Raw genomic sequence first — 18,766 nt, 5'->3', positions numbered from 1 at the left:
TCCTCCGCCCTGGTGGCGATGCACCGCATCTCATCATCAGTGGTGTCGCGGGTGAGAAGCCTCTGCTCGTCGGCGCGGACCACTACCTCCACCAAGTCGTCGAAGAATTGTTGCATGACGTCGTCGGAGGGCTCCCGCCAAGTTGGGATAATCCCGTGCGAGTCGCACTCCGGCATCATTGCATGGATGTGATCGAGCTGGGAGTTGTTGCACAATGGGACGACGCCCTGCGGCAGCCTGAACCACTCGGGATGGTTAGGGTCGTGCTTGAACAGCTCCTTGAGCGTCCCATCCAACTCCAAGATAGTGAAATTAAAATTGAGGCCTGGGCGCAGCCTCATGATATCTGTCGGGCCCCCGAACAGCCAGGCGGGCCTCCCCCTCTCCTGCAGAGGGGCGATGCGGCGGCGAAGGAAGTCTGCGCCAACAGCCCCTACAGTGAGCCCGGCAAGCCGAAGCCGCAGGATCCGGGTGCTGGCGATCTTCAGCCTAGCATCGTCCGCCGCCAGGGCGCTCCAATCGCCGCCGCGTACTACTCGGGCTTGGCGCAGGTTGGTGAATGGCTGCGGATCCGCGTCAACAATCCAACACCACTCCGCTCTCCACTCCTCCCATTTGCTACGGAGTTCCCCCTCCAGATAGGCCTCCTTCTTATCGGTTCTCGAGATCCAGGCGATCCCGCCGGACAAGGGCTCTCTTTTCTCGACCCGGGGCATGAAGTAGTGGCGGAAAAGGGCTACGTTTGGGTGGATTCTGACGAAGTTCTCGCAAAGATGCGCGAAAACAGCCATGGTCAGAACGGCGTTGGGGGTGAAATCGAGGAGATGGAGCCCGTATGTGTTCATGATGTCGCAGAAGAAATCGGAGAAGGGCGAGCAGAGCCTGCAATAGAAGAACAATGGGAAGAAGTAGTATCCTTTTGGACACCGTTTCGAAGTAGACGCTTCGGCGGAGAGTACCTGCGTGCGCGGATACGCCCGCGTCTCCGTTGACCAGAAGAGGTAAAACCACTCCCGCAGCTCCTTCGCGGAGAGCTCGGGGGGGAAAAGTGCTCGCTCCTTGCGCAGCGCCTCGGCCGACTTCGCACCCTTCCCGGTCTTCGGAGCCATGGCGGAGGCGGTGGGGGAGAGCGGGGGCGTTGGCGGCGACGGCGGTGATGGGCGGCGGAGCGCTGCTCTCTTTCGGCTTGGGAAGCGGAGGGGAGCGGCGGAGATTTCTGAGGAAGGAACCGCAAGTGACAAAGCTGGGGGAACGGCCCCTGTTTCCTCTGCTTATAAAGAGGAGGGGCGAACGTTACGCCTTTTTCGATTAAAGAATCACCCACGATCTCTCCCACGATGCCGCGTTCGACGCGTGCCGTTACGGGACGGCGTGGTGGATACGGAGTTAGATTTGGTATGGACCCAGGCCGCGCGTGCCCGTGCCCTGTTTTGGGCCTGGCCCAACAGCGCTCGGCACCGTGTATGGCCCAGGCCCGGGGGCTCCTGTCGGTGTACTAAAGTAGGGGTACCTTAGTATCCCGAACTTGTGCACGGGCAGTCGCAGCGCCCCGCGGCAAGGCTTGCCGGGTGCCCGCCAAGATCCTCCGTAGTTCTTATTGATGCCATTCAAGAACAAAGTGTTTTAACTGAGAAGACAAGGCCCCGGCAAGAGGAGCTTGCCGGGAAGGACAAGGCCCCGGCAAGAGGAGCTTGCCGGGAGGACCAACCAAGGCACTCCAAAGAACTTACCGCGACGCGCTGCGCGTCCCGGCAAGACCCGACGAGCGACAAGCTTTCGGGTGCGACAAGACAACGACCGCGGCAAGGCGCTTTGCCGTGGTGAAGCCACCACTCTGCGCCCATGCTCCAGCACATCCATCGACGTGTCGCCGCAGGGCCGTTCCAGGCGCACGTGGCGGGAAGCTGTGCAGCCAAGCGGTGCGAGGTGGCAAGTGGAGATGATGAGAAGGCCATCGTGGCAAGCGGTGGCGCCCCTAACGGTCGCTTTCCTGCACTGTTTGGGCGACGCGGACGGGCATTAAATGCTCTTGTCCCCTGCCGTCAGAGTTAGGTAGGGTGCACTGTAGATAGCAGTTGCACCAACCACCCTTTTTTACATTTGTGCCCTTGCCTGCGTTGCCACCTGTCGGTGACCCCTTTAGCCTATAAAAGGAGGCCCATGCGCAACGTAGAGGGAGGTTCGACTCATTCAAAACTACAACATTCTCACGCTCTCGAGCAAGAAGAGAATACAACCACAAAGCAGCAGTAGGAGTTTTATCTCTCCGGAGAGCTCTGAAGCTGGGTAAAATCCCTCGCGTGTTCGCCTCGGTCAGCTCTTCGTGCGCCCTCCGCTCCCTGCCGGACCGAGAAAGGGGCCCTGCCCCATAGGTGTTCGTTTCCCACGGCAGTGAACGTATCAGAAATTCAAAATTTTCTACGCAACACCAAGATCTATCTATGGAGAGACTAGAAACGAGGGGAAGGAGAGTGCATCTACATACCCTTGTAGATCGCTAAGCGGAAGCGTTCAAGAGAACAGGGTTGAAGGAGTCGTACTCGTCGTGATCCAAATCACCGGAGATCCTAGTGCCGAACGGACGGCACCTCCGCGCTCAACACACGTACAGCCTGGTGACGTCTCCCATGCCTTGATCCAGCAAGGAGAGAGGGAGAGGTTGAGGAAGACTCCATCCAGCAGAAGCACGATGGCGTGGTGGTGGTGGAGGAGCAGGGCAATCCTGCAGGGCTTCACCAAGCACCGCGAGAGAGGAGGAGTACTTGGGAGAGGGGGAGGGCTGCACCAGAACTTGGGTGCGGCTGCCCTCCCACCCCTCCACCATTTATAGGTGGGGGGAAGAGGGGGCCGGCCCCCCTAGATCCCATCTAGGGTTGGGGGCGGCGGCCAAGGGGGGAGGAGTGCCTCCCAAGTCAAGTGGAGGCCCTCCCCCTTAGGGTTTCCCCTTTCCCATGCGCATGGGCCTTGGGGGGCTTGTGCCCCTAGCCCATTAAGGCTAGGGCGCCCCCCTACATCCCATTTTACTATATTGGACGTGGTGGAACAATTTCCGGACCTCCGGAATCCTCCGGAACCTTCCGGAAGCTTCCCGATACAATACCGGAAAAACCCGAACTTTTCCCGGAACCCGAACAACAACTTTCCATATATAAATCTTTACCTCCGGACCATTCCGGAACTCCTCGTGACGTCTGGGATCTCATCCGGGACTCCGAAGAACATTCGGTAACCACATACAAACTTCCTTTATAACCCTAGCGTCATCGAACCTTAAGTGTGTAGACCCTACGGGTTCGGGAACCATACAGACATGACCGAGACGTTCTCCGGCCAATAACCAACAGCGGGATCTGGATACCATGTTGTCTCCCACATGTTCCACGATGATCTCATCGGATGAACCACGATGTCAAGAACTCAATCGATCCCGTATACAGATCCCTTTGTCTAGCGGTATAGTACTTGCCCGAGATTCGATCGTCGGTATACCGATACCTTGTTCAATCTCGTTACCGGCAAGTCTCTTTACTCCTTCCGTAACACATCATCCCGTGATCAACCCCTTGGTCACATTGTGCACATTATGATGATGTCCTACCGAGTGGGCCCAGAGATACCTCTCCGTTTACACGGAGTGACAAATCCCAGTCTCGATTCATGCCAACCCAACAGATACTTTCGGAGATACCTGTAGTGCACCTTCATAGCCACCCAGTTACGTTGTGACGTTTGGTACACCCAAAGCATTCCTACGGTATCCGGGAGTTGCACAATCTCATGGTGTAAGGAAATGATACTTGACATTAGAAAAGCTTTAGCATACGAACTACGATCTTTGTGCTAGGCTTAGGATTGGGTCTTGTCCATCACATCATTCTGCTAATGATGTGATCCCGTTATCAACGACATCTAATGTCCATGGTCAGGAAACCGTAACCATCTATTGATCAACGAGCTAGTCAATTAGAGGCTTACTAGGGACGTGGTGTTGTGTATGTATCCACACATGTATCTGAGTTTCCTTTCAATACAATTATAGCATGGATAATAAACGATTATCATGAACAAGGAAATATAGTAATCATAACTAATTTATTATTGCCTCTAGGTCATATTTCCAACAGTCTCCCACTTGCACTAGAGTCAATAATCTAGTTCACATAGCCATGTGATTAACACTCACAGGTCACATCGTCATGTGACCAACACCCAAGAGTTTACTAGTGTCACTAGTTCACATCATCATGTGATTAAGACTCAATGAGTTCTGGGGTTTGATCATGTTTTGCTTGTAAGAGAGGTTTTAGTCAACAGGTCTGCAACATTCAGATCCATATGTACTTCGCAAATCTCTAGGTCATATTGTAAATGCTGCTTCCACGCTCCACTTGGAGCTATTCCAAATGGTTGCTCCACTATATGTATCCGGTTTGCTACTTAGAGTCATTCGGATAGGTGTTAAATCTTGCATCGAAGTAACTCTTTACATTGAACTCTTTATCACCTCCATAACCGAGAAACATATCCTTATTCCTCTAAGGATAATTTTGACCGCCATCTGGTGATCCACTCCTTGATCACCTTTGTACCCTCTTGCCAGACATGTGGCAAGGCACACATCAGGTGCGGTACTCAGCATGGCAAACAGTATAGAGCCTATGACAAAAGCATAGGGGACGACCTTCGTCCTTCCTCTTTCTTCTGCCGTGGTCGAGCTTTAAGTCTTAACATCATACCTTACAACTCAGGCAAGAACTCCTTCTTTGACTGATCCATCTTGAACACCTTCAAGATCATGTCAAGGTATGTGCTCATTTGAAAGTACTATTAAGCATTTTGATCTATCTTATAGATCTTGATGCTTATTGTTCAAGTAGCCTAATCTAGGTTTTCCATTGAAAAACACTTTTCAAATAACCCTATATGCTCTAGAAATTCTACATCATTTCTGATCAACAATATGTTTACAACATATACTTATCAGAAATTCTATAGTGCTCCCACTCACTTCTTTGGAAATACAAGTTTCTCATAAACTTTGTATAAACCAAAAATCTTTGATCATCTTATCAAAGTGCATATTCCAACTCCGAGATGCTTACTCCAGTCCATGGAAGGATCGCTGGAGCTAGCATACCTTTTAGCATCCTTAGGATCGACAAAACCTTTCTGATTGTATCACATACAACCTTTCCTTACGAAAACTGGTAAGGAAACTCGTTTTGACATCCATCTGCCAGATTTCATAAATGCAGCTAATGCTAACATGATTCCGACGGACTTTAAGCATCGCTACGGATGAGAAAATCTCATCGTAGTCAACTCCTTGAACTTGTGAAAAACTCTTCGCCACAAGTCGAGCTTCATAGATGGTGACATTACCATCCACGTTTGTCTTCTTCTTAAAGATCCATTTATCTCAATGGCTTGACGATCATTGGGAAAGTCCACCAAAGTCCATGCTTTGTTCTGATACATGGATCCTAGCTCGGATTTCATGGCTTCTAACCATTTGTGGAAATATGGGCCCACCATCGCTTCTCCATAGCTCGTAGGTTCATTGTTGTCTAGCAACATGACCTTCAAGATAGGATTACTGTACCACTCTGAAGTAGTACGGATCCTTGTCATCCTATGAGGTACGGTAGTGACTTGATACGAAACTTTCATGATCACTATCATAAGCTTCTACTTCAATTGGTGTGGGCGCCACAGGAACAACTTCCTGTGCCCTGCTACACACTAGTTGAAGTGACGGTTCAATAACCTCATCAAGTCTCCACCATGCTCCCACTCAACTTTCCGAGACAAACTTTTCCTCGAGAAAGGACCCGATTCAAGAACAATCCCTATTGCTTTCGGATCTGAATTAGGAGGTATACCCAACTGTTCTGGGTGTCCTACGAAGATGCATTTTATCCGCTTTGGGTTCGAGCTTATCAACCTGAAACTTTTTCACATAAGCGTCGCAGCCCCAAACTTTTAAGAAACGACAACTTAGGTTTCTCCAAACCACAGTTCAAACGGTGTCGTCTCAACGAAATTACGTGGTGCCCTATTAAAGTGAGTGCGGTTGTCTCTAATGCCTAACCCATGAACGATAGTGGTAATTCGATAAGAGACATCATGGTACGCACCATATCCAATAGGGTGCAACTATGATGTTCGGACACACCATCACACTATGGTGTTCCAGGCGGTATTAATTGTGAAACAATGTCCACAATGTCTTAATTGCGTGCCAAAGCTCGTAACTTAGATACTCATCTCTATGATCATATCACAGACATTTTATCCTCTTGTCACGATGATCTTCAACTTCACTCTGAAATTACTTGAACCATTCAATAATTCAGACTTGTGTTTCATCAAGTAAATATACTCTACATCTACTCGAATCATCTATGAAGTAAGAACATAACGATATTCACTGCATGCCTCAGCACTCATTGGACTGCACACATCAAAATGTGTTACTTCCAACAAGTTGCTATCTTGTTCCATTTTACTGAAAAACGAGGCTTTTTAGTCATCTTGCCCATGTGGTATGATTTGCATATCTCAAGTGATTCAAAATCAAGTGAGTCCAAACGATCCATCTGCATGGAGTTTCTTCATGCGTATACACCAATAGACATGGTTCGCATGTCTCAAACTTTTCAAAAACGAGTGAGTCCAAAGATCCATCAACATGGAGCTTCTTCATGCGTTTTACACCAATATGACTTACATCGCAGTGCCACAAGTAAGTGGTACTATCATTACTATCTTATATCTCTTGGCATGAAAATGTGTATCACTACGATCGAGATTCAATAAACCATTCCTTTAGGTGCAAGACCATTGAAGGTATTATTCAAATAAATAGAGTAACCATTATTCTCCTTAAATGAATAACCGTATTGCGATAGACATAATCCAATCATGTCTATGCTCAACGCAAACACCAAATGACAATTATTCAGGTTTAATACTAATCTTGATGGTAGAGGGAGCGTGCGATGTTTGATCAAATCAAACTTGGAAACACTTCCAACACATATCGTCAGGTCACCTTTAGCTAGTCTCCGTTTATTCCGTAGCTCTTTTATTTCGAGTTACTAACACTTAGCAACCGAACCGGTATCTTAATACCCTGGTGCTACTAGGAGTACTAGTAAAGTACACATTAACATAATGTATATCCAATATACTTCTATCGACCTTGCCAGCCTTCTCATCTACCAAGTATCTAGGGTAATTCTGCTCCAGTGGTTGTTCCCCTTATTACAGAAGCACTTAGTCTCGGGTTTGGGTTCAACCTTGGGTTTCTTCACTAGAGCAGCAGCTGATTTGCCGTTTCACGAAGTATCCCTTCTTGCCCTTGCCCTTCTTGAAACTAGTGGTTTCACCAACCATCAACAATTGATGCTCCTTCTTGATTTCTACTTTCGCGGTGTCAAACATCACGAATACCTCAAGGATCATCATATCTATCCCTGATATGTTATAGTTCATCACGAAGCTCTAGTAGCTTGGTGGCAATGACTTCGGAGAAACATCACTATCTCTGGAAGATCAACTCCCACTCGATTCAAGTGATTGTCGCACTCAGACAATCTGAGCACAAGCTCAACGATTGAGCTTTTCTCCCTTAGTTTGCAGGCTAAGAAAATCGTCGGAGGTCTCATACCTCTTGACGTGGGCACAAGCCTGAAATCCCAATTTCAGCCCTTGAAACATCTCATATGTTCCGCGACGTTTCGAAAAACGTCTTTGGTGCCTCAACTCTAAACTGTTTAACTGAACTATCACGTAGTTATCAAAACGTGTATTTCTAATGTTCGCAACATCCACAAACGATGTTCGGGGTTCAGCACACTGAGCGGTGCATTAAGGACATGAGCTTTCTATTGTACGCATAATCGCTGCTGTCAACTTTCAACTATATTTTCTCTAGGAACATATCTAAACAATGGAACTAAAGCGCGAGTTTACGACATAATTTGCAAAGATCTTTTGACTATGTTCAGGATAATTAAGTTCATCTTATGAACTCCCACTCAGATAGACATCCCTCTAGTCATCTAAGTGATTACATGATCCGAGTCAACTAGGCCGTGTCCGATCATCACGTGAGACGGACTAGTCATCATCGGTGAACATCTTCATGTTGATCATATCTACTATACGACTCATGCTCGACCTTTCGGTCTCTTGTGTTCCGAGGCCATGTCTGTACATGCTAGGCTCGTCAAGTTAACCTAAGTGTTTCGTGTGTGTAAATCTAGCTTACACCCGTTGTATGTGAACGTAAGAATCTATCACACCCGATCATCACGTGGTGCTTCGAAACGACGAACTTTCGCAATGGTGCACAGTTAGGGGGAACACTTTCTTGAAATTTTAATGAGGGATCATCTTATTTACTACCGTCGTTCTAAGCAAATAAGATGCATAAACATGATAAACATCACATGCAATAAAAAAAGTGACAGGATATGGCCAATATCATTTTTCTCCTTTTGATCTCCATCTTCGGGGCTCCACGATCATCATCGTCACCGGCATGACACCATGATCTCCATCATCATGATCTCCATGAAGTTGTCTCGCCAACTTATTACTTCTACTACTATGGCTACCGGTTAGCAATAAAGTAAAGTAATTACATGGCGTTGTTCTATGACACGCAGGTCATACAATAAATAAAGACAACTCCTATGGCTCCTACTAGTTGTCATACTCATCGACATGCAAGTCGTGATTCCTATTACAAGAACATGATCAATCTCATACATCACATATCATTCATCACATTCTTCTTGGCCATATCAAATCACATAGCATACCCTGTGTCGGTGTCAAAACTGGCGGATCTCGGGTAGGGGGTCCCAAACTGTGCGTCTAGGCGGATGGTAACAGGAGACGAGGGACACGATGTTTTTACCCAGGTTCGGGCCCTCTCGATGGAGGTAAAACCCTACGTCATGCTTGATTAATATTGATGATACGGGTAGTACAAGAGTGGATCTACCACGAGATCAAGGAGGCTAAACCTAGAAGCTAGCCTATGGTGTGATTGTTGTAATGTATGTCGTCCTACGGACTAAAGCCCTCCGGTTTATATAGACACCGGAGGAGGCTAGGGTTACACAGAGTTGGTTACAATGGTAGGAGATCTACATATCCGTATTGCCAAGCTTGCCTTCCACGCCAAGGAAAGTCCTATCCGGACACGGGACGGAGTCTTCAATCTTGTATCTTCGTAGTCTGGGAGTCTGGCGGATGATGATAGTCCGGCTGTCCGGACACCCCCTAGTCCAGGACTCCCACAGTAGCCCCCGAACCAGGCTTCAATGACGATAAGTCCAGCGCGTTTATAGTCTTCGGCGTTGCAAGGTGGGTTCTCCCTTCAAATTCCATGTACCTGCCGAACAGTGTCCGGCTTCATCTTGAATACTGTGTTCCTCGGCTTCTACACCAAATAATGACCCTTTTCCACGCGTTGCACGAATGCGAAAAGCCAGGGTGTCTTTTACGTTTCACCCCCTAGTTGTGCGAGTCGTCCGCCTACAAAAGAGGCAAAAATCCAGATCCAAACCACACCATCTTCCTCCCGCGAATACTTCATCGGAGCGCCTTTGACCTAAAAATCCATTCCATCATGGACCGTCGACGCGGCTCTTCTTCTCGCGCTCCCAGCCCACCGCCAGGAGATTGGAGGAGGTGCTCTGTTCCGCACAACGAGCTTGTGAAGCTCCAAGCGGGGGGATATCTCCCTCCAGCCTTCATGGTCCCGGTTCGAGCCGGGCTGGTCACTTATCAAGGTGGGAGGCAAGCGGAGGCTACCCCAAGCCCCAATAAGGGGGAGCGAGTATGCTTCGTCCCCTATCTGATAAGGGGACTCGGATTCCCAATACATTCGTTCCTCCGCGGGCTCCTGGAGTTCTACGGACTCCAGCTTCACCATCTCACACCCGCCTCTGTCCTGCATATCGCGGGCTATGTAGCTCTTTGCGAGCTGTTCCTGGGCATCGAGCCCCATTTTGCATTGTGGAATAGGCTGTTTTGCCTCGTACCCCGTTCTCACGAGGGGTCCATATATCAAGTGGGCGGCGCCGAAATTTGGCGCATCGCCGGGACCGGTTACCCGTCCGGTACCCCCAAGAAGGCGTCCGAGGACTGGCCTTCAGAATGGTTTTACATAGGGGACGCCCCGCTGCCGGACCCAATCCGGATTGGCCTCCCGGAGTTCAGTACTGCTCCTCTGAAGAAACGCCTCAGCTGGCGCCCACAGAGCCCCCGTTTGGAGGAAGACAAGAGCGTCCATTACTTGATGGGCCGAATAAGATTGCTGGCTCATTCTGGGTTGACCATGATTGGAGTCATGGCGATATGCGTCATGCGGGGGGTACAGCCACTGCAATACAGAGGCCACCCTATGTGGGATTTCAACGGGGAAGACGATGCTACCCGTTATGGCCGCAAAGGGCCGGATTCGACCGAGGACCTGGTGAAGGTCCTGTCCAGTCTGTACAAGGGGGAGAAGGAGGACTTCCTTCGAACGAACCCTTTGAATGGGTTTTCCATAAACAACCCTAGAGGATGGGTAAGCGAACACCTTTAAGGGCTCAACCCATGCTTTCGAAGTTTAGGCTTCTTACATTATGTCTTCGGCGCAGGATCTACGCCGGACTGTGGAGGACATGGCAAGTCCTGCTCCGCAACCCAAGGATCCGGAAAGATCCCTAGATCCGGCCTCCGAAGAGGATCCGGACATCGAGGTGGAGCTGATCGACGGGGTGTTTCACCAGCTCAGCATAGACAATGCTTTGGTTGCCATTACGGCGGACTACCCCGGACTGTGTCCGGCTTCCGAGGTGACCGCGACCGAAGTCCGGACACCATTATCTCTTCCCTGCCCATTTCTAACCTTCGCGAATGATGGTATTTTGCAGGAAGCGCCTTCACGGCGGGAAGCCGAGCCCGCGGCGGCTGACTTACAGAGGTCAGTCCGGACCAACAGGCGGAAAAGGAGCACGGTGCGGACAGAAACGCCGCCGCAAAGGTATAGCTCGTATTTGAATGTTCAGAGCGACATTCCTAGGAAGCGTCTGAGTGCTCATGATCTTTATAGGAGGAAAAACGCTTGCCGGACTGCGGGCGCGGAAGTTGCTGATCCCACCCATACTGGCCAGGCTCCAGCGCCCAGCCCGGAGGGGGAGGCAAGCACAAGGCACGGGCCGGATCCTTCTCCAACGGAGGATACCGACAGACTGTCCGCCACCAAGTCTGAGGTGGAGAGCGCCATGAACCATAGGCGCCGCCGGACAGTATTTCGCGAAGCATGCTTCTCCCCTGAGGCGTTAGACGCCTTTAACGCGGGGGACGCGCATCTCCGTGCCGCTCAAGATGGTTTTACCAGAGTCACGGAGCAGTATGTGAAAGACATACGGGTAAAGGAGTTTTAATGGTTTATATATACCAATAGCCCCCGAGACTTAAAGTAGTTATGTTAACTGATTTAAGGATCATTTGAAACGCAGGCTCTTACCGAGAAGAATGCCCAGCTGTCTCGGGAGCTGCAAGATTGCAAGGCCCAACTTGAGGCCGCACTTGCTACCGCAGGAGGAGACGCAGAGGCCCCTCCTGGTAACACATTTTTATTAATAAATATAAGCGCTGTGCGGTGTGCGCGCAAGTCTAATAATGACATTGCAGGTGCCGCCGGACAAAATCCGGACAGACAAGCGTTGCTGCGCCAGCTAAAAGCCGGCGAGAGTGTCCTGAATAGGGTGCAGCAAGAAAGGAACAAGCTCCAGGATGCCAACGCCAAGCTCGGAGAAGAGCTGAAAGGTGCTCGAGCCGAGCTGTCCGGCTCCGTTAAGGAGAATCATCGGCTTCGTCGCGGCATTTATAGTAAGTGGTTGAGCGGACTCCTTTTTAAAAGAAGAATTCGGCGAGGAAGCAAATTGACATAGTATGTCTTGTAGGTATACTCACAGGTCGCCCTGCCGAGGAGATGCTCGTATCCACGGGTGATCAACTTCCCGAGCTGTTGCAACTGCTTGAACGAGTTCGGCAGGCAATGAGTGGCGTCGTCCAGGCTTTATGGCCAGCCCTCTCCCTACCTGAGGGCCTTGGGGAGCTTTCGGAGAAGCTTCAGGGAGTGCGGCAGCGCTTCCGTTTGTGGAAGATTTCGGCTTGCCGCCAAGGTGCCAGGGAGGCTTGGGCCATGGTGAAGACACGTTACAAGAAGGCGGATCCCAACCACATGGCCGAAGTTGGACCGGTGGGGCCCGTTGGGAAGGAGATCCCTGTGAGTTTAGTATACAGCCAGGTAGAGTTGGCTGCTAAATTTTCCCAACGGGACTGTAAGTTAGACAGCCTGTTAGACGGGATTGAGGAGGAATACAATCAGTAATTTTGACGATGTATGTTTTCCTTTAAAGTGACATATGAAATGCCTTCTAGCCGGATTGTAGATCGTTTGTCTTTGCCGACCTTTTCGCTTCAACCTTGGGACCCTAGAGTCCGGAGTGTGTCCGAATACCTTTTTGGTTAAAAACAACCGGGGTATGCATGGAGACCAGGCGTAGGGGTCATTAGTGATTTATCAGACAAGTGCCCAACTAGTTATGTTATATTACATGGTTAGTAAGAAACATCTTCCAGAGAGAATAGTTCCGTTAAGGGTTCCTTTCCCTGGGAGGCATGCCCTAAAGTGCATGTCCGGACTGTGAAAAAAGCAGAAAAAACATCTGGGGGCGAATAAATGAGTATGTAAAAGATCATCTATTAGGTCACCGACCGAATATTCCCTTAAGAACGCTAGCTTTCGGCTTCACCCAGTCTGAGGTACACATCCGGCTGACCCGGCAGTAACAATCGCAGAGGTGCTCCCTTTACCTCCTAGCCGAACAATCGGGAACGTAGGGGTAAGCACAGGAGCCAGGCAACCCAGCTTGGCCAAAACTTAAGTCATATCGATGCATATAATGGTGAGCAAAAGGTACATGTGGAAGCTTGACACATGTGCTGGGCATAAAAAACCCTTATAATTTGAGCTTCTGTAAAAGAAGCTCCCAGGTATAATGAGTGCGGATGGCACATCAAGTGTATGTGAACAATGCGAAAGTAGGCCCTTAGGGGCTTTTTAGTAAAAAGGTTATGAAGAGAGAAACAAAAGACAGCCGAAGTGTAAAAATTTGCACGGAGGAAGGGGACGTACTCTTAGTCCGGCGCTAGGCATAGAATCTTCGGAGGCGGGCTGCGTTCCATGGGTTCGGCTCGAGTCGGTTATCCAACGCATTTCGTAGACGGTACGCCCCGCCAGTCAGGACTTGATCGATAATGAAGGGCCCCTCCCATTTGGGCTTGAGCTTGTCCTTTTTCTTGTCTGGCAGTCGTAGAACTAGTTCACCGACGTTGTAAGTCTTGGCCCGTACTTCTCTGCTTTGATATCTTCGGGCCTGCTGCTGATAGAATGCGGAACGAGCCTTGGCGACGTCGCGTTCTTCCTCCAATGTGTCCAAGCTGTCCTGCCGATCCAGCTCGGCCTCTCTTTCTTCGTACATGCGCACTCGAGGTGAGTCATGAATAATGTCGCAGGGCAAGACTGCCTCTGCGCCGTAGACCATAAAGAATGGTGTGAATCCGGTAGTGCGGTTAGGCATTGTCCGAGGAAGATATTTGGAGGGACAGCATCACGTTTCGCACCGATGCGTGCCAGTATGTCGGCCGCTTGGTTATTATCTCGGGCTATGTGATGGAATTCGAGTCCTTCAAACCGAGCTGACATTTTTAGGACAGTGTTGCGATATGCTGCCATTTTTGGATCCTTGGCGTCAAAGTCTCCGTTTATTTGGGATATTGCAAGGTTTGAATCCCCGCGCACCTCTAGGCGTTGAATGCCCATGGAGACTGCCATCCGGAGACCATGTAACAAGGCCTCGTATTCGGCTGCGTTGTTGGAGTCCGTGTACATTATTTGAAGTACATACTGGATTGTGTCTCCGGTTGGGGACGTTAGTACGACGCCAGCCCCCAGTCCGGCCAACATTTTAGAGCCGTCGAAATGCATAGTCCAATTGGAGTATGCGCCGTACTCTTTAGGGAGTTCGGCTTCGGTCCATTCGGCGACAAAGTCAGCCAAAACTTGTGACTTTATAGCTCGCCGAGGTTTGTAAGTTATATCGAATGGTAAGAGCTCAATGGCCCATTTTGCAATCTTGCCCGTTGCGTCGCGGTTATTTATAATGTCATTGAGTGGTACTTCAGAGGCCACTGTTATCGAACACTCTTGAAAGTAGTGTCGGAGCTTCCGGGATTCCATGAACACCGCATATGCTATCTTCTGATAGTGTGGGTAACGGGACTTGCAGGGGGTTAACACAGTGGATACATAATACACTGGTTTTTGAATAGGGAATTTGTGCCCTTCTGTTTCTCGTTCGACGACGAGTACCGCGCTTACAACTTGATGCGTTGCTGCGATGTATAACAACATTGGTTCGCCCAGATTGGGCGCAGCCAGGACTGGATTTGTTGCCAATATGGCCTTTATTTCTTCGAGTCCGGCAGTGGCAGCATCCGTCCACTCGAAGTGTTTGGTGCGCCTGAGGAGGCGATAGAGGGGCAACGCCTTTTCTCCTAGACGGGAGATAAAGCGGCTTAGAGCTGCCACGCATCCTGTTAATTTTTGTATTTGTTTGAGGTCTTTTGGAATGTCCAACTGTGACAGAGCTCGGAATTTAGCCGGGTTTGCTTCGATTCCTCTACCGGACACGATGAAGCCCAGCAGCTTTCCGGCTGGTACGCCGAAAACGCATTTTTCTGGATTCAACTTGATGTCGTATGCTCTGAGGTTGTCGAACGTGAGCCTCAAATCGTCTACTAAAGTTTCGACGTGTTTTGTTTTGACGACTACGTCGTCTATGTACGCCTCGACTGTTTTGCCGATCTGGGTAGCCAGACATGTTTGAATCATGCGCTGATATGTTGCGCCGGTGTTTTTAAGTCCGAAAGGCATCGTGTTGAAGCAGAATGGTCCATAAGGGGTGATGAATGCCGTGGCGGCTTGGTCTGCTTCTGCCATCTTGATTTGATGGTAGCCAGAGTATGCGTCGAGGAAACACAATGAATCGTGCCCTGCGGTAGCATCGATAATTTGGTCGATGCGGGGGAGAGGGAACGGATCCTTTGGGCAGGCCTTATTGAGGTCTTTGAAATCGACACAAAGGCGCCAGGATTTGTCCTTCTTTGGTACCATTACCAGATTTGCTAGCCAATCCGGATGTTTGATATCTCTAATGAATCCGGCTTCCAATAGTTTGGCTAGCTCTTCTCCCATTGCCTGTCTTTTGGGTTCGGAAAATCGTCGAAGAGCCTGTTTGACTGGCTTGAATCCTTTTAGGATGTTTAGGCTGTGTTCTGCCAATCTGTGTGGGATTCCAGGCATATCCGAAGGATGCCAGGTGAAAATGTCCCAGTTTTCCCGAAGGAATTCGCACAGTGCGGCATCTACTTCGGGGTTCAATTGTGCCTCAATGGAGGCCGTCTTTGTTGGGTCCGTTGGGTGGACCTGGAATTTTGTTATTTCGTCTGCTGGTTTGAAGGAGGTGGACTTGGATCTTTTATCGAGTATCACATCGTCCCTGTTCACCATGGAGCGCAGCGCGGTGAGTTCTTCTGCCGCTAAGGCTTCGGATAGTGCCTCGAGGGCTAGTGCGGCTGTCTTGTTTTCGGCGCGGAGTGCTATGTCCGGATCACTAACGAGAGTGATTATTCCGCTGGGCCCGGGCATTTTGAGCTTCATGTACCCGTAGTGAGGTACTGCTTGAAAAATTGTGAATGCCTCTCGTCCTAATAAGGCGTGATATCCGCTGCTAAACGGGGCCACTTGGAACGTGACTTCTTCGGATCTGTAATTGTCCGGCGAGCCGAACACCACATCGAGTGTGATTTTTCCGGTGCAGCGCGCTTCCCGGCTAGGGATTATTCCTCTAAAGGTTGTGCTGCTTCGCTCAATACGGCTCCAATCGATTTCCATTTTTCGCAGAGTTTCCTCGTAAATGAGGTTTAGTCCGCTGCCGCCATCCATGAGGACTTTTGTCAGTCGAAAGCCGTCCACTATGGGACTAAGTACCAGTGCAGCTGGCGCTCTAGCTGTTCGGAATTTAGGCTCGTCGCTGGCGTTGAAGGTAATAGCTGTGTCGCTCCATGGATTTGCTGTTGCTACTTGGTAGACTTCGGCGAGTCCGCGGATTGTTCGCTTTCGCGTATTGTTTGATGCGAAGGTCTCGAAGACTGTTGATACCGTACTGGTATTGTTGGAGTGGTTTTCCGGGGCTAGAAGCTCCTCGCCACTTTTGGCCACCTGCCGTAATATCCAACATGCTCGAAGGCTATGTGTTGGGACGGCTCCCTCTGTACTATGAAGCTTACAGGGTCCATTGAGCCATCCCTCCAGTACGGTTACGTGCCCCTTATTGGGTTTTTGCTTTTTATTTTTTGCATATGGGGCCTGAATGTGAGGCGCCCTTTTGTTGTGGACTGGGGCTGGGGCCGGATTATCCCAAAATTGATTTTCGGTTTTCCGGAAACTCTCCATCGCACAGTACTTTCGTACTATGGACGCCAGATCGGCGAAACTTGTGATTTTGCGACGACACTACAGGAAACTGCTAGTTTGCCGTCTGTGGATAACAGACGGCAAAGACGTAAATCCAGACGGCAAAGAGTTTGCCGTCAGGAAGTAGACAGCAAAGTCAGACGGCAAAGATTAATCGGCAAAGAATACTTTGCCGTCTACTATTTTTCTGCTTGACGGCAAAGATTTTGCCGTCAGCTAAACTAAAGTTTTGCCGTCAACCATGTATATAACATACAACAAAGAAAAGTAGATTCGCCGTCAGCCGGGATCTGTCATTGCCGTCTTCGTCCTAAATAACAGACGGCAAAGAATTTATATATTAAAAAAAATAAACAAATGTACCACGAACACCACAGTATCCAACATTTGTTGTTCCAAGAATCAACGACCACCGAATGAATTTCACAATATAAAACTGCTCTATTTCCCCAGATGAACAGATTACAGACCAATATATTACACACAGTACACACAGACGGATTTCACAAAGAAAAGTCAGGTAGAGCTACACCTCCCTGACTTTGCTTCGCCACAGCCGCAGCAAAAACAAGGTGGCACAGTCGTTAACTATAGTAATTACCGACACTAATCGTCTACAGCAGATTATCTACAATGCCAACACCATCTCTCTGACTTCCCTTCTTTTTTTCTACACAAAGGAGCACTGTGCTTCTCTCCCTTTCCTTGTGTATGTCAGAGGATCTGGCTCCACATTGGAGGAACGAGATCCTCCCGAGTAGCTCAAGCCGTCCGCCGTGGCGCCGGAGCTTGCCAACCTCATCCGGGAAATGGTGCGGCGTCGAGGGCCGGGGCCGGCGCACGCATGCTGGGCCGACGGGCCGGGGCCAGTGGCCTGCGGGACCAGTGGCCTGCGATGGCGTTCAATATTCCCTTGTCCGTGCAATTATTGCAGAAGATTGAGATTGCGTTTTCCTCTCGGCAGTCCTTTATCCTGTCCATAACCAGGAGGAATCTGGCCCAGTAATGGTGTACTGTTTTAGCGGGCTCTTGCCGTATTAGAGATAGATCGCATATGTCTAGGCGGGTGGGTGGACTAAAGTCCGGATCCCTGCCCATCTTGGGGCTCAAAGGCCGAGGAGTTTCCGAATTTGGAAGCTTGGTTTGCTGGACACGATCCAGCGAGTCCGGAGTGATGCATGATTTTAAGTTCAATGCTCGATCGAAGTCCGTCCCTCCGCGGAAATCCGGCATGGAGGGTTCGGGAATCCGGACATGAATAGTTTTCAATACAGGCAAAGAGTTGCCGTATTGCTCCTCTACCACTGCGGCGTGGTGGGTGGCCTGGGGAGAGTTAATCTCTCTCAGATCAGTTTTAAGCCCAATCTGGCCGTAGTCCGTAGCGACTCCCAGGGCGGCGATGCGATCCAAGAGCTCGTTAACAGACGAGAGCTCGATTGGATCCAACCGTTCGGCAGCTTTCGGGCTGACGCGAAGATTGCTTCTGACGACTTGAGAAGCCATTGTCGAAGCGGCGGCCGGACAGGTGGTCATAAGAAAACCACCTAGCCGGATAGTTTGGCCGGCGGCCAAGGCCCCTTCGGCGAAAACACCCTCTTTGAAGACGGGTGGAGGCATCCGCCCTATCGGTGACGACACAGAGGAACTCTCAATGAAAGCACCAATGTCGGTGTCAAAACCGGCGTATCTCGGGTAGGGGGTCCCGAACTGTGCGTCTAGGCGGATGGTAACAGGAGACGAGGGACACGATGTTTTTACCCAGGTTCGGGCCCTCTCGATGGAGGTAAAACCCTACATCCTGCTTGATTAATATTGATGATACGGGTGGTACAAGAGTGGATCTACCACGAGATCAAGGAGGCTAAACCCTAGAAGCTATCCTATGGTATGATTGTTGTAATGTATGTCGTCCTACGGACTAAAGCCCTCCGGTTCATATAGACACCGGAGGAGGCTAGGGTTACACAGAGTCGGTTACAATGGTAGGAGATCTACATATCCGTATTGCCAAGCTTGCCTTCCACGCCAAGGAAAGTCCTATCCGGACACGGGACAGAGTCTTCAATCTTGTATCTTCGTAGTCTGGGAGTCCGGCGGATGATGATAGTCCGGCTGTCCGGACACCCCCTAGTCCAGGACTCCCTCACCCTG

This window comes from Triticum dicoccoides, chromosome 2B, assembly GCF_002162155.2.
Source record: "Triticum dicoccoides isolate Atlit2015 ecotype Zavitan chromosome 2B, WEW_v2.0, whole genome shotgun sequence".
NCBI classification, from domain to species: Eukaryota; Viridiplantae; Streptophyta; class Magnoliopsida; order Poales; family Poaceae; genus Triticum; species Triticum dicoccoides.
Note: the sequence above shows the minus strand (reverse complement) of the source record.